This window comes from Callospermophilus lateralis, unplaced genomic scaffold, assembly GCF_048772815.1.
Source record: "Callospermophilus lateralis isolate mCalLat2 unplaced genomic scaffold, mCalLat2.hap1 Scaffold_112, whole genome shotgun sequence".
NCBI lineage: Eukaryota > Metazoa > Chordata > Mammalia > Rodentia > Sciuridae > Callospermophilus > Callospermophilus lateralis.
In genome coordinates this window covers 256,474-273,880 of record NW_027511460.1, presented here as the reverse complement: position 1 = coordinate 273,880, position 17,407 = coordinate 256,474, and the positions used below count along the sequence as shown (strand labels likewise).

The window sequence follows — 17,407 nt, the reverse complement described above, 5'->3', positions numbered from 1 at the left end:
TGAGCTCAGTTTCATAGATAATTCTCAGTGTAACATTCAAGGGAAAAGTACTGGTGATTAAAAATTTTAATATATTGGTTTTCTAAGGAATAAACTGTTGTAAAATGAGTTTTGTTTGTTTGCTTGCTTTAATTTGTTCATCATGTCTTTTATAGTTATAATGATCTTTAGATTTAGATTTTGTTTCTCCCTGAGGATATAATAAATTAAACTTTCTTATACTGTGGCTGATTACATTTGCCTACATTAAACTCATTCTGATCTCTGTTGTGCTCAGTTGTAGCTTAGAAATGATCTAGTGGACTTTTTTTTTTCTATCCAGAATACTTTTATTATACAGGTATTATATGCACACAATGATTGGGGAAACATTTACAGGCATGGAGTTCAATTCTAAACCTCCATTTCACCCACACCAACTATAACACACATTCACTGTAGGGTGAATGAGCCCCACAGGAACGAGATGCCAAGTTACTGCTTTCTGAATAGAGAGCTCCGATTAAATAGAATCTTCCAAACCAAGAACAGAGCCCTGTATGCTTTTTAATTCTTCATACCCTGTGTACAGATGAATAAAATCTAAAGACGTGTTATAGATTACCCCACCACCATTAAAAGTTAATATTAAAATCGAATCCTATTTCTCAAAAACTTGTAAGAAGTGTACCTGTATTTACAGACCCCATTAAATTATGCATAAATAAAATCTGTACACTGAACACACTGTGCCTCAAAATACAGAGCCTCCACAGGGACTTGCGGGTGACAGGCGGCAGCAGACGCTTGTGTTCACCCTTTTCAAGTTTACTCAAAAATCAAGATCTGAAATAAATATGCAAATAAAGCTTCAGTACCTTACAGGAACCTGTCGTTTCAAAGGGTCATCCACTTAAAGAGTTAACTTTCAAAATTAAAAAAAAAAAGACAAAAGAAAAATGAAATCGTCAGCAGGCATTGTTTCTACAAGTTTCCTACAAACCAGAGGCCCCTGTGAGCACAGGTTTGCACCACCCAGCACCTGCTCACTGGCCGCCGAGCACGCGGTACCTCTGCCTCCTCCTGGGGGGCACGATTGCCGAAGAAGGTAGATAAAGACTGATTTTTGAAAACAATATTTAGTGGGCATAAAAACCAGCCATATCTTAACCCTGAAGGAAATAAGTTATCGTTGATCTGAATCGCATCAATCGGATGTTTCAACAGCTAGGCGCATGGCTTCTTGTCAGCCCCGGGGAACATATGAGAAGGTTCTAAAACTTGTAGCACCACTTTCAGAGGAAGGGGGGATGGGGTTCCAAAAAATGAACGCTCAACAAGTAAAACAAAAACCAGTACTTGTCACCTTGGGATCCTGTGTCAAAGGTCAGACACTGCAGCACTGGAGAAGCCACAGGGATCCAGGAGGGCAGGTCAAGATCCTGCAAGCCTCAAGGGACACAGGCCTTTGGATAGGTGGATAGGGGAGGTTGGAAGCTCCTCCCCCAGCAGGAGGGGCGTCCTGGTCTGTCCCAATGGAGAAGGATTCCTCAGTCCTTTCCCTTCCCGCCCTCTGCTCATGCCCATTTTACTTCCTGTGCTTCTCCATTTTCTCCAGGGTCTTATTAGAATCTGCGGGACTCTGGTCTCCGGGGTTCATATAGGATTTGTCTATGACAATCAGGGCTTCTTTGATGTAGTTCTGCACCGCAGACACAGCGGCACAGATGGCCTGGCTGCCAAACCCGTGGGTAATCAGGCTGAAATGAGACAAGCAGTTCTGTATGTTCGTTTCCAAGACCAGGGAGGGCCTGTTGTCATTGGGTGTTCGGTCTTGATTGAGGAGGTCCGTGAATTCTTTACACACTTGCTGAGCTGCCAGCAGCGTATTCTTCCTCATTGCCATCTCATTCCGCCCTCCTAGGTGAGGCCTGGTTAAATATTCGGCCACTGGCTTACTAGGAAACTCCGCTTCACAGACGTAGGCAAAGTCCCGGGCCAAGTGAACAGCTTCGCCTTCCACCAAGGATGTCAAGAGGGTCACGTGAGCAGCTTTCCGTCTCCCAGCCGGAAGATTCAGCCCAATCTTGTCCAACTTCTCCCGCAAAGATCGGCCTCCATTTTTGGACTTGGCTCTTCTGAGAACACCTCCCAGCAGTGAGGCATTTAAACATTCAGGCGGTGACAATCGCCTCTGCACTTCAGCCACCGTCACTTTGTATTTGGACGTGGAGCTGAGGAGGGACAGTCTTCCTGGAACCGAGCAGAAGACTTCACTGGGATTCATCACGGCTCCCACCAGCTCCTTCTGACAGGGGAGACCTAGGGGGTTCTTAGTCATGGAAATGGGACCTTTCCTGATTACAGTCTGATCGGGCCCAAGCAAGTGTGGGTCGTCAACGTTCTGCACCTCTTGCATCTGGTGAGCCATGTCGTGGAGCCCCAGGTTCTCCGCCAGCCCCGCGGCGTCCAAGGCGTGCGCGTGGGGCAGCAGCAGGTCCGAGCGGCGGTAGGCATCCCTGCGGGCGCCCACGGCGCCTCCCTCCAGCCCGGAGAGGTGGGGGAGCAGGCTGGCCGGGCGCCCGTGGTGCGAAGGCAGGCCGGCGCCCTCCTGGCTCTGGCGGCCGGGCCAGGCCTGCTGCTGGCTGCCGGCGGCCGCAGGCTGGTGCAGGGGGTTGATGGCCGCAGCGTAGGCTTCGCCCAGATGCGAGTAGGGATCTGCCGACTGAGAGTAAGCCAGCTGCTGGTAGGGCGGTGGAAAGTAGGGTGGCGGCTGGTATTCGGCGACTCCAGTGTGGGACAGCGGCGGTGCGGAGCTGTAAAGATGCTGCCCGGCGGAGGAGAGGTGGGGGATGCGCGGGTTCCCGTTGCCACTCGCATCGTGGCGATCCTGGGGGGATGAGTCCGCCGAGCCCGGCGGCGAAAGTCTAGGCGCTTCCGTGGCCACGACGCTCAGAGGCGCCTGCTCAGGACCTCGGGTCCCAAGCCAGGAAAGTCCGGGGTAGAGGCAGCAGCCTGCCATCGGGGGGTGAGTCAGCCTGTAGCTAACGCCTAGCCGAGCGCGCTCGCTCTTCAGCCCGCACATGTTGGAGTCGCACGGCAAAACTGAAGCAGCTGACACGGATAAAGCGCACAGCCCGGGAGGAGTGCATCTTCCTCTAGTGGACTTTTTTCCTCCCCTTTTCTTTCAGTATTATATGCTTTCATACTAACTTGTAGCCAATATAAAGAATAAGAAAAGTTCAGAGAAATCAGACCACCAAAATCTGGGGTGTCAAAAAAAAAAATGTTAAGAAAAAGCAGTTTTCCTCTCAAAGAAAATGCTTTTCCAAAATTAAGAGGGTCATTTATTAAAGATCACAGCTTTAAAAAACAAGAGCCCTACAATTTTAAGAAACACCTTATTTTCAATTAAGTATGATTGAAGCATAGTTTAAGTATTATATTTTATATCATTAAAATTATAGCTAGAAACTTGAATATATATTTAAGCTTCTGATACTCTTAGAAAAAAGCCCACATTTCCATACTAGAAATCATCATATTAATTTTGTTTATATGAAGCTACCTCAGGTTCCTGTTTACATCAATTAATTAATTAAAACCAAATAAATCTTAACCAAATAAAGTAGATTTCTTGAACTGTAGTCAGTATGATCCAAGGAGCAATTCCAAACAGCCATAGCCATGACTTTAGCAATATGTTGACTAAATATCAAAGTAACCAGAATCAGGCAAAAATCACCTACAGATTTTATTGCTTAGGATAATCATTAAATCTTTGACACACATAAATAAAACTGATTTAAAATCTTTATGAGCTCTAAATTGTGGATGCAATATGACATGTTGATCTAATCTTTTGAAAGAAACATTATAAAACTTTGGAGAAAACAACTCTGGTCCAGGCCTTATTCAGCCAATTTGAATGTATGTGAGCTCCACATCCCCAGGTGTGTAAGGAAATAAGATCAGTTACAAGAGACCTTTTAAAACAGGAGGTAACCTGCTTTTCTAAGACAGAATTCTTCAGATCTTTGAGGAAGGCTAGGGCACAGTTTCTTGTTTATTTATAAAGGAAAAGTCCCTCATGACTGGGAATCATCAGACAATGATGATTTTCAGCCAGGTGGTAGCTGTGAGGCTTAGCTGGGAGCACCACTTGCAATGGACTCCGCTAGCCTTCACCAATGAGGTCATGCATGGTATTTCTTGTAACCATGTGGATGGGTGAACATGTGACCTAAGACCTTGGTGCTGTCAGGTATTTTCTTCCGTGGACCTGAATAATGCCTAGTGTTTAGTGATATCAGTGAAGCCACATCATTTATGCCTTCCTTAAGACAAAGCAGACTCACAGCAGAAGGCAGACACAAAGGGGTCAGAGAGAAGCAAGACGATGCTTCTATTTTAGCCAAATGGCTTAATAAATCTCCTTCAATATTTAAGCTAATGTACTTTCAGCCAAAAGTACCCTGATTGAAGCAGGAAATCCCGAGCTGCATCTTAATCTTAGCTGCATCAAGGGATCAAGGTCTCCACACATGGGCATTTGGAGGACATTGCAGATCCAAACCATAATAATGCCTGTGCATTTGAAATTTGTTATAGTCTCAACTTCCCTTTTAGTACAATATATATAGTATATAATATGTACATACTATAATATATATATATATATTATATATATATATATATATATATATAATATATATAATATATATAGTACAATATAATTGGACTTAGTTACCAGTGAAATCCCACTTATAAATAGCATGTTTGTTTACGACTAAAAGATTTAGCCTCATTATCAATGTATGTTGCAACTCTATACATTGCAATTCCATAGCTCATGTTTCCTCCAAAGAGCTCAAACCAAAGTAATTTTCTCAGGTGTATTTCTGTGAAGGAGACAAGAGAGTTCATTATCATGAAAATAAACAAGCCACAAGATTTGAAATGATTTCCCCAAATTCCCACAATGAAATGCCTCATGGAGGCTAAAATTAACTGTCTCCTTCTTGCTTTTTAGCTCTGTATTTAAGTAAATTAGCATGCCTAGTTAGCATTTTCTTGTAAAATCTTTAAAATGTACAGTTTGCATTTTTACTCATTGATTCAACAAATACTTATCTGGTACCTATCTTTCTAGGTACTATATTAGATAATGTAATAGAGTTTAATAGATTATAAACTGGCAAAAGAGCCATCCATATGTTAGAAACACTAGCAATTGTGAAAGAATCATTAAGTGATTTAATTTTATTATTAAAATATATTTCAACTTTATTTTCCCTAGAGAGGTAGGAAGGAAAAATGGAATTGTAAAAGACCTTGACTAATTCACTTTCAGGTTATATCCACACAAAAGATACTTTATCTCACTGATTAGAAACAAGTTTTATCTTGAATGTGAAGGACTTATTCTGTTTAGATTGAAATATTTAATTTTTATTCTATTATGTTGCTTTCATATTTTAAAAGGTTATAAATAAATTTCAAAGTTATTTGCTCATATTACACCATTCTTACTTTTTGTTATTTACAATATATATTTTTTAATTACCATAATCAGTCAATATATGAATCATTCTACATTTATTTCTTACAACAAACTTATATTAGCAAAAAACAACCTCAGAATGAATGTTTGTAGACTCTGGGGGCTCTTGTTTTGCATTAGTTTGAAATACAAACTTTGTAGCATATAAATAAAAATGTAATGAGTAAATACCTATCATTGTTTCTTTTTATGCTGAATTATTTTTAAAAATCAAACTCAGTGACTATGTCAGAAATGTTCATCAGGCTGTCAGCACCTAACCCAGCTCTCTGTTCTGTCTGTGGATGCCAGCATCACTTCCTCACCTTGACTGTCCCTGTTCCCAGTGGCTGGAAGCGTGGAAATTGCATTTCTCAAAATCCCTCACCAGCTGGATTTCAGACTGTTTTGAAAATGAGAGGCATTTGTAAAATGGAAAAAAGAAAGCACAATCCATATTATTGTTCCTATGCCAGTGGTGAGTAGAAAGGTAGTCTTCAGCAATTTGAGGTTTTGCAATGGCCTCCAAGTGTTTCCTAGTAAATTGCCTTTGGTTCCCATGATGGTAGTGATCACTGCAAATACTTTTCTGTAGCTTTGAAAATTCCCAGCCCCTCTGTAATTTAGTGATGAACCTGAGATTTAACAGAAATATTCCATGACCCTTGCTTCAACAGGCATTCTGGAAACAAGAAAAGGATAGAATACCTTCCACTGAATCTTCTCCTGTCTGAAATACCTTAAATAACTGTTATTTTTCCAGGTGGGACCCTTGGAAAAAGTAAGTTGGCACTAAATGGGGATGTAAGGAACAGACTTTGAAAATGAGGAAGACCTAAGCAGCTTATTTTCTTACTTAAGAATAAAGATTTTTTTTTTAAAAAAAGCACATTGCATTTATAGCCTCATTTGGTATTGAATGGGAAAGTTAAGACACTTATTGGGAAAAGTGGGGCATCTGGGGTGGATCCTGACAGATTTGAACTTCTGAATTCCATGGAACTTTCAAGAAGAAGCTGGAGGGTCTGTACTTGGGACATTTATGCTGTGTGGGGTTATGATTTTTGACAAGATGCACTCATTACCTTGCTTTGCTTTCAGATCTTTTCCTAGGGTCAAGTCACAGGAGAATGTGTGGGAAGTCAGAGTTTGCAGGGGTTGTGGGGGAAATACTTACACAAAGAAAGAATTGAAAGGTTTTGCTAACTTATATTGACAGAAACCTGGGAAGGGATGCTAGAAATGGATTTTAAGGTTCTAAGATCAGGGAGACAAAAAGAAAAGATTAAATAAAACCACATTTATTAATATAATTACACTTTGCAGATATTCTGGATTCAAGGTGTTTGACACCTGACATCATGGCTCACCGGGTTATTTTGTTAGTAGAGTGAAACTTAGATTCCATGGTAGACAAGATTAAATACAACTGATGTACTGAAATTTCCATGGCATCATGTAAATGAAGAGCTACAACGAAAGACAGAAATCTCTTGCTGATGTATCAAGAAAGGGAGGTCTGCTCCCGATTCCCTCACTATATAACCAGAAAGACCCCAAGGAAATACCCGAGTGAGGTCAAGAATGAATAGAGGAGGTAACTCCATTGACATGGGCTTCCTAAATTCAGTGGGATAATGGGATCTGGAGAGTGACAGAGGCCAAGTGATGACACTTAGGAAGAAGGCCAGGAACAAGATGGGCATGATTGCTAAGGGAACCGCAGGTAAAACAGTCATCAAAATGGTGTATGACTTACATACACCACAGAGCTTACTGGTATTGGCAAATAGGTAATTCTTACCATTAGGCTGAAATAGAAGTGCTACCAATTTCCATAAATTGAAATATTTTAGGTATCATTAGAATTTGTTTTTGCCACAATAGAGAATCATGGCTTCTCATCCCATTGCCAGATCAAGAGCATCTAGGATGAAGAGCATGCCAGTTTCCTTGGAAGAAAAGAAAACTTTTGAGGAAGTGCCCATATCCTTGCTGAAATAATAAACTCTATGCCTTCCTAGAGATATCTCAAAGGGACTATAATCAATGATCAATGTGAGTGTGCATTTTACAAAAAGAGGTCATTTCCTCATTTTTTTTTAAATGCATAGTGAACAAATCTAGACAGCCAATGCCAAAATACCATACTGGTCCTTTGACCTATGAGCTATTAGGAAGGGATGATTCTTAGCCCTCAGAACTGCTTCCCTTCCTAAATAGTAAATTAAATTGGTGATGGCACAGACTCATGCCTCTGAAAAAAAAACTAGAAATATGCAGATATAGGATTCCTATCATGTCTGCATTTAACTAATCTATTTGACCAAGGCTGGAAATAGATGGCCTTGGAGAAAGACAGCAAATTATTGTAAACACAATCAGGAAGAACTCAATTGCAGCTGCTTTCCCAGATGTGTTCTCTCTCTCTCTCTCTCTCTCTCTCTCTCTCTCTCTCTCCCTCCCTCTCCCTCCCTCCCTCCCTCCCTCCTCTCTCTCTCTATCCCTTCTAAATAAATTGAGATCCGTTATACAGCTATTGATCAGGAAAAATGTTTTTTGGTTTCTGTATGGTATTATTTTTAAAATGCATAAAGACATTTGATTCTGCCTTGTAGGGACAACAGTATGTTTTTACCTCCCTTTAACCTCAGGACAATATCAGCTGTCTCTTCTACCATGATCTAATTGACCAGGATTCAGCCACCACATAGGTCATTTTGCTGGTTCAATACACTGACAACTGTGGGAAATTCCATTTTCCATCAAGATGCAAGCTGATCTCTATAGGCTTCTCTTAACCTCTGATGAATCCTATTCAAGGCACTTGACTCTTGTTTGAGAAAATACTGAAATGGGACTTTTAGTTATAAAATTATAGGGTCTTTGGTATTAAAATGAGATAAAAGAAGCTAAATTATTCTGTTCTTTTGAAAATCAACCTTCCATTTTTCTCTTCATAGCTTAATAGAGAAAAGTTCTAGGCAGCCTCTTGTACTTAGGGAAACCTTACCTCAGAGAAAGACCTCTTGAGACAGTAAGGTCATGAGTTAAGGACAAAGCAGGAGGCTGGGCTCCTCCAAAAGATAGCTTCCATAAAGGGAATCTCTGTGGCTTAGAAGTCCTGACATTTGATACTGATGAATAAAGTAAGTTGTTTACTACTTCTTGCTAGAAACTTCATCCACTAACTTCCTATAGATAAAAAAAAATTCATACTTTGTAGAAATCACAACAGTAAACTTACAATTTTTTTTAGTCCGGGCTGTATTCACGGACTAAAACATCACCTAGCACATCGTCAATGTGCAATAGGGGAAAAAATAGGTAAAAGGAAGACATTATGGTGCTTTTGAAAATGTATACAGATGTTCTGTTTGTGCTTGGGATGAAGTGTGAGGAGGAAAGAATGTTAGGTGCACAACAACACATCTGTAAGTGGGGGAAAAAGTGTAGATAATACTGCATATATAGGTGCATACACTCTGTACCCATGACAGGATTCTTACGCTTATGAGAAAGCCACTGGTCCTCTTTCAGTTTTCTGGGATGGAAGTTCACACAGCCAAGGGATGGCTAACTTCAAGAGGTGGAGACATTAGGGAGTGCATAATAGCTTTGTTTCACCTAAATCTCGTAAATGTGTGCTCTGCTTGGTGAGAGTTATAAATTACTGGCGTAGATCTTATTCATATAGAGTAAATGCAAAAATCAAAGATGCACAGTCAAATTTTGGGCCAAGCCAGTGCTAAATTGAAGAGATGTGCCCTACAATATGTATAAGTATAAATGCCATCTAATGGGCTCTTACTTTTAGCGCCGGACCCTTGAAAGGAGAGGATCCCACCCCACTGAATATTGTTATTTTTCATGGGTACATGAGGCTCCCGGGCAAGTTGTGAATGGTACACTAAGTCTGCTCTCGTAGGGACCAGATGGAGAAACAGGAACATGGGAGCAGTGTTCCCAAGCACACAGATGTTTTGCCTTCTCAAAGCGGTCAGAAGGGAGGTCCACTCAGATGTAGTTCCTATTTTCTCTGTTCTCCATAGACGTCCAGAGAATGCACAACAGAATGGTGCTCGTGGGGCTACAGAAACCTCTTACTTCCAGGTACATTACAAAGCAAAAGATTTTAAGGAAGAATCCTCACAAAATGTGGCTCAGATTTTTTTTCTGATTTCTTTATGATTGGAACCAGATTACATGTTATTTGGCAAGAGTGTCACAGGAGTGATTCTGTGACTCTCTTTGAATCCCATTACTGATGATATTAACATTGATCACTAAAGATGGTACCTTCTGGGTTTCTCTTCTGTAATATTGCCTTTTCCTTTTGTAATTATTTAGCATTTTTATAGGAAGATGATTTGAGACTATTACATATATCCCTCTGCCTCATCCAACTTTCCATTTATTTACTTAATAGTATTTATATAGGTCTATGGTTTATTTTATTGGAGTGTAATGTTACTTATTAATATAATTTTAAATTTTTATTTTTCTTATTCTATTTTGGTAATTTCACCTTATTAGAAGATTTGTAACATTACTAAAAAGAATTTTTAGAAAACATTCCCTAAATGTTAACATTTTACTACCTTTGCCTTTCTTCTCCTCCTGTCTTTCTAGATAAATATAAATATAAGTATATAGCAAAGAAAATTTTATCTCAACCATTTCTAAGTTGCAGACATGATATCTCCTTATGACAATACTTGTATTTCCTAAAAACAAGAAATTATGTAACTATAGTGTAATGATCGAAATCAGAAAATCAAATTTGGTTAAATTTTTTTTCTTAGACACAATACCTTTATTTTGTTCCTTTTTTATATGGTGCTGAGGATTGAACCCAGTGTTTCACGTATGCTAGGCAACTGCTCTACCATTGAGCCACAATATCAGCACTCAAATTTGGGTATATATTAATATCTAACCTATAAAATATAGTCATAGTTGCCAATTATTTCAAGAATGTCCTTTATAACCAAGATAAAATCAAGACCATGGGTTTTCATGATCCATTAAAAAATAGAGAAAAAGAGAAGAAAAAAAGTGTATTCAACAGAGATTGTAACAGAGAATGAAAATATCCTTTTTGAATATTTTCTTGCCAGGATTGCTAAACTTGTATTTAAATTCCAGTGCAATGTTTATAGTGAATAAGACTGAGTACTAATTCTCACCATAATGAAATTTAGGTGTGTAAATGGTAAACTTATTTACTTCTCTAGAACTCAGCTGAGTTTAGCCCCAAAGCCTCCATTTCTGCTGATGGTAGTAAATTTTATGTGGAAACCAAGATTCTCTCTTTCTCTTAAACTAGTAATGATTTAGTCATTTGGGGTGTAAACTCAGTTTCTTTTGAGTAACTTCTCCAGCTATCAGGGTGTATTCCTTCTTCCTTCTCTCCCAGGGCCATCCATGTGCTGGGTAAATATGTAGTTGGGGTGGCAAGCAGTGTGTACATATTATCAGACCATTCCACCTAGAATAATGATTTTCCAAATGAGGTCCTGGACTAGCAACATCAGTACTACTTGAAAAATTTTTAGAAATGCAATTTCTTGGACTTTACTGCAGACCCACTGAGTCAAAAATTTGGGGGCCAAGAATTTGTGTTTTCAAAAGGCCTCCATGTGATTCTGTTGCCTTTATGAAGCACATATCTGAGACCATCAGCAGCCTCCCACCTTGGTTACAGGTGAGAGTATGATAATTGCTAGTCCCTTGGTGTGTGGCTTCTACCTCATCACATCCACGGCTGAAATGTCCTCTTCTGCTCACTGGTCACCTATAGGCACACACATAAGTTATGTGGGTATAACTTATTCTGCCATCCTTCTCTATATTTGTCCTTTCCTCTTCCCCCCAAATAAAGAAGCTATTTTGCTCAGTGTTTGTCTCTTGTTTCTTGAGTAAAGAAAAAAAAAATATCCTGGCTACGAACATAGACTTCTACATTTCCAAAATGACCATTGGTCTCTATACAGATGATTTCTTTTTCTCGCTAATGATGTCCACTCTTATGTTGAAAACCTTAACTTTTATGACTTGACTATTGGTTCTTAACAAGTTTTAAAATCTGTTTAATATCTTTAAAAACTAGCATCAAATGGTTTTCATCCTTTCCTTAATCATCCTTATTTCCTTTAAGACCCAAGGTAAACAGAGCAAGAAAAAGCACAGGATGTGTGGAAAAGCAAACACATTAATTAAAATTTCAGGATATTATCACATGACACCTGAATCTTAGAAATACTTTGGTAGTTTTCTAAGTATTCCCTGATTTTAATCACTTCCTACTAAAATTCTTCTGCTACTAAACTAATTCTCATGAATACTCATTTTAACATATGATTTTCTCTTTCAGGTTCTTGTTATAGGTTTCTTTTTAACTTACTTATAAACAATTCTTTATTCCAAAATGCACATGTCTGGGCACATGTAAAATGTTTAAAAATGAATGAATGAATTTTGAGTCATCTCTGGCCTTAATACTTCACTTTATATTTAATAATATTTCCATTAAATTTAGCCTAATTAATATGAAAAGATAGTCACATTAAAATATAGAACTTTTATGATATTACTCCATCTCTTTGGAATATATTCCCAATAGATCCCCACTTGTGTATTCTTCCTGACTCCAAGGTCTAGCATCAATTTTATATTTGACAAAGAAAACTTAAGCACCATTAGATCAAAGGTCTAGACCCAGAAATAAGTCACGTTATTATAATAGGGTTCCTGCTTTATTCCCAAGAATTACTCCTTACCATATTTCCCATGGTAACTTGCTTAGATTTATTAATTTTTTTATTTTTGCTGAAATTCAAAAAAAGTATGAAGTATTCAAATATAGTTTTAATTTGTTGTTCTTTTTAAAATTTTCGTTAGAACTATAAAAGTCTTTCCATTGTCATTCACACAATCAAATTCTCCCTATTTCTTGCAATATTGTTGCTATGATAATATCCAGAAGGTGTTCCATTTATCAGGATTTCATAGGGCTGCAATATTGAGCTCTCTTTAATAATTTATTCTAATATCTTAGATTCAATTAAATAGTCATATCTAAATTTAGAATAACTAATCATAATTTATACACTTGTATAATGTCATATTTATCAAAAAGGGCTTTTTTTCATTAAATGTGATATACGAAGTTTGCAATGGCAGTTCCTATTTTACATTTCTAATCTGTATTTCATATTTCACTGCTAAGTGAAATTCTATAAAAGAATGGGGTGAGAGAGCAGTAATAATTCTTTTAAAAATTCCTTCCAAAAGATATAGTAAGACTTTCTACAGTTTCAGGTGTTGCATTTGACGACAAAATCATTTCCAACTGGTGTCCCATTTTATTCTAATGATGTGTCCTCCCTCTTCTATGTCCCAACCTCTCAATGCACTTCTGTGGGGGGACTGTGGCAATACTGTGGTGCTTCATGGTTGTTTTGTGGTTCTCTGTGACTCCTTTTGAAACCCTCTTTTTCTCACTCACTATCTGTCCTGGCAGCCTTTCAGGTTGGAGAAAGATCCACTTGTTCAAAATTACCCATATAGTCATGTGTTGAATTCGTTTTAGAGAAAGGATCTCTGTTAAAATCGAAGGGCTCCATGATAGCCACACTCTGGCCTCCCAGAGAGCTGCATGGAAAATGAAGACATAAATTAGCTAACACTCTCTTATAAACATAATTTATGAAATGTGTTTCTGTTCTGGTCATGCTAATTCTTATAAGGTTGTTTTAAAAAATCTGAAATAAAAATATTGTAGTACCTAAAATATTAACAACTCAAATTTCATGTCACAGAAGAACCATTTTTTGAATAGACATATTTTTAGAGTATTTGTATTCACTGAATTTGGAAAAGAATCAAGCCCTTTTTAAAGTATGTAAAATACTACACCTATAGAGAAGCTAATGTAGGTCCATTTTTAACCTGCAATGATTTTTTACAGCCAAATAATGGGGCTTTGAATAACAGAACTACCATAATTAACTCAGTTGTCACTGAAGGCAATTTTTCCTGGGCATCCATTCATACTTTGAAGTATTTCTAAATGGTCCAGATTTTGTCATTACTATAGCAATATAGAAAAGAATACATACCTACTCTTGAATTTTTTTGCTGATCCTTTATTTAGAAAACTACTAAATTTTTTTCTGATATGCTTTAAGAATATAGCATCATATAACTGATATTGTGACAGGAACTTTTAAAGGAATTTATGCTTTTTATTTATGAAAACAAAAACCAAATGCATAAACCAAATGCACAATTATAAGTCTTGTATCTCATCAAAAACCATTTCACTGTTCAGCTTAAATTGCTGTCTGAAATAAAAGCAGCCTTCTCACCCCAAGGCCTTTATATTTATTTAGTATTATAGCTCCAAGAAAAAACATATTAAAGCTAAAGAATCTACTTAAATTTAAAAGAGGCAACCAACACATTCAGTAGACTTACCAGATCTAGCATAACTGATTTAGTGATGTTAATTATAAATTGAAATATATAGGCTTATTTAAGAAGTCATAGATTAAAAGGATGATTTTTAAAAATTTATTTCTTTTTTTTTGTTCTTTTCAAGTTTTATTCCAAAAAAGTGTGAAATTTAAGATGTCCATAAAGAGTAATCATCATCATTACAACAAAGTATTCAATTGAGCAGAAATAACAAAGACCCAATTCAGTATGGAATGTCCTATTTCCCCCCCTGCACAAGTTTTTGAAAAAGCCTTCTCAGGGTGGAAGAGTAGGACAGCCTTCACACTGAAATGGTGCCCCAAATGGGTTATAACATTCCTGGTTCTATTTGTCCTTTTCTTTCTGTTCTTTTTCTTTCCTCTCACGCTCAGCTTTAGCTTCTTCTTCCTCATGTTTTTTGATCAACTGCTTCACTTCCCTTTGTTTGAGAACTCTGATCACCATCTTTCCATTCTCTCTTGTAAGTGTGGCAATTTCCACTTTTTCAGCAGACAGTTTACTAACATCCATGGTCTTATTTAGCACTTTGATAGCTAAAGCAAGTGCTGACTTCAAGGTCATTTCTCCTTCTTTGTAGTCTTGTTTCAACATTGACACAGCTGCAGCGCTATTATTTCCAATGCAGGTGGCTTTCCATCCCCCATAATTTCCACTAGGATCACTTTGATAGAGTTGGAAACCATAGTGCTTATCCCAGCCAATGTACAGCAACAAAACACCAAAGGGACTTTTTCCTCCAAACTGTGTATAAGCTTGTTTGATATCACACAGTGCAGTAACCAACTGCTCACAAGGAATTGGCTCCTGATACTGTAATAAATACCTTTGAGCAATGAGCCTCAGTTCATTAGTCAGAACATTAGCATCAGAAGTTATGCCTGCCACACTGCAAGCCATGTCCTCATTGAGTTTATAAATTTTTTCAGAAAAAAAGACTTCATCAAGAAGCTTGTGGATGTTGCGTCTCTCTGCTGCAAGCAAAACACCATCATTTGCGAAAATTCCCAAACAGGTTCCTGCATGTCCGATAGCTTCCATGGCATATTCAACTTGATATAAGCGACCTTCTGGAGAAAATATAGTGGTCCTGGAGTCATATCTTCGAGACATGGTTTCTGAACTTTATATAATTCCTCAGAATCCAAAGCCCGTATTCCCGGAATATTAGGAATTAAGACTGGAAAAGTAAGCAGGTATCTCAAGGGCCCACGTAAAAACTGAATTTTATCTCTTAATTCCACCGAATGATTAAGAGTCGCAAATTCACAGGAACTGACAGGCAGTTTAGAAAGACCTGAGGCTGGTGAGAGGCTGAAGGCAGGGTAATTAGTCACGAGTGCGGTTCCGATAGGCAGGTGCATGGGAAGAGTGGTCCAGACAAGAGCAGACAGGAGGTCGCAAAGACAGAAGACCTGCCGGGGGGCAGGATCAAGATCACCGAGCCTGACGCCGGGCAAAGCACGAGTTTGAGGTCACCGGGACATCCAGTAGCGCTTTCACGTACTGTACTCAGGGGACCAAAGCCGCACAGACCACTAGGACCTGCCCACCTAAGCCCGGTGCCCTGCACTGTCCCGCGGCCCCGGGCCGGGTAACCCGACGGCGGCGGGCGGGGGCCAGTCCCAGACCTGACGGTCACCGAGGCTGAGGAGGCGGGTGCAGAGTCATCGTGCCCACAGTTCCTCAGCAGCGGCTGCCGGCGGAGGCCCGCTATCTTTATGCTCACAACCCCCACCCAACGGTCAGCTACCAGGCTTCCACCGACCACTGGGGACCAAGGCTCACCAGAGAGAAGACATTGAAGAAAAAAAAAATCATTTCTAATGTAAACAAATATACCTCCCCATTATAAAAAGAGTTGGGTAATTATAACCCTTAGGCCATTGGCTTAAAAAAAGTTGAAGACCTAGAGAGACTCAGTAGTAGAGCTTTTGCCTTGTATGTTCAAAGCTCTGGGTTCCAACTGTTATAGTTTGGAAATAACTATATTTTGGTGTTCCCCAAAAGCATTTTCAGAGTGCAAATGATTATAGTTGTGACCTGATTAGTGAATTAATCCACTGTTATGATTGACTGGGTAGTAAGTATAGGCAAGTAGGGTGTAGCTGGAGGAGATGGGTCATTGGGGTGAGCAGAGCTCTCTATCTGCTTCCTGAGTTGTGTTCTTTCTCCACGACTTTCCACCATGATGTTCTGCCTCAACTTGGACCCAGGGTAATGAAGTTGGCCTTCTATATACTGAGACATCTGAACCATGAGCCCCAAATAAACTTCCTCTCCTCTATGTTGTCCTTGTCAGGTTTTTGGGACACAGCAGTGAAAAAGCTGACTAAGAGCTAGTGTTGTGGGTCAGGGGTAGAGGACTCGCCTTGCATATGTGAGGCCCTGGGTTCAATCCTCAGCATCACATGAAAATAAATAAATAGAAGCATTGTGTCAACTACAAGTAAAAAAAAATTTTAAAGCTGATGAAAATACATCCTCAGCACCATAAGAAAGAAGAGGAGTAAATGGAAATATTAAAGTGCAAAAGAATACTTTTAAAAAATATTAATATTTTATGTTAAAATTATTTAAATCTTCAAGATTGTCAATGCAAGCAATGACAGTAGTCCTGGCCAGGATAAAGCCTTCTTCATACTCTGCTGGCTAGAAAGAGCTTTATTTAACCCCACATTGCTCAGGAGTAGAACTAGAGTGGATGAAGAAAGGTCAAGGGTAAGTCAGAGTGGGGCTGTGCAGACACCCCAGGAAGGGCTCTAGTTGCTGTTCCTTTTACTTTACTGAAACAATCAGACACACAGTACTGGAGAGGGGCCCGGTGACCAATGACCAACATGGTCCTGGGTCAGAATCCTGAGGAGTGAAGAAACATTCACAGGGAGGTCACCATAGGAGCTGGGAGAGCAGGAGAGCTTTCTAGAGGAGGAAGCGGAAGTGCCGCTAATGTGACAATCCCAGGAGCTTGTAATTGGGAAATTAGCAGGCAGTTCAGGCTTCAAAAATAAATCTTGTAAGCCAACCAAAAGAGCATCCCTGGGAAGTGGATGCAAGAACGTTTCATTTCCCCCAAATGTTTAGCATCTTGTGAAAAGGTGTTGATCAAAGGTTTAGTGTTATTTTTAATTCATAAAAGAGCATGGTACTTGGATTTTGGTATGTTCCAGAAAGAAGGTAAAGTCTTGCTAGAAGATCTGACCCTCCCCAACTTTTTTTCTTTCCTAAGATGCATGTGCATAGCAGGCAAAACAATGGTGGGGATAATTAGGCTGCTGATAATTTTTTCCTCTTTATGCTCTTAAAAGGCACATGAAATCTTTTTGATCATACAAGAGTTTAAAATTTATTATTTTCTAGCTAAATTCAAGGGTCATGGTTCCCCAT

General features: G+C 39.0%; 2 pseudogenes across 1 annotated transcript; both read right to left on the bottom strand.

The window, feature by feature from the left end:
- Window positions 1-1,567: 1,567 nt before the first annotated feature.
- LOC143388795 (transcription factor AP-2 gamma pseudogene) lies at window positions 1,568-3,001 on the bottom strand (annotated as a pseudogene).
- Window positions 3,002-14,314: 11,313 nt separating this feature from the next.
- On the bottom strand, window positions 14,315-15,821 carry LOC143387219 (proteasome subunit alpha type-4 pseudogene; annotated as a pseudogene). Its single transcript, XR_013154870.1, has 2 exons — window positions 15,809-15,821; window positions 14,315-15,156 (listed from the first exon to the last, which is right to left on the bottom strand). The product of XR_013154870.1 is annotated as a proteasome subunit alpha type-4 pseudogene (transcript).
- Window positions 15,822-17,407: the final 1,586 nt, after the last annotated feature.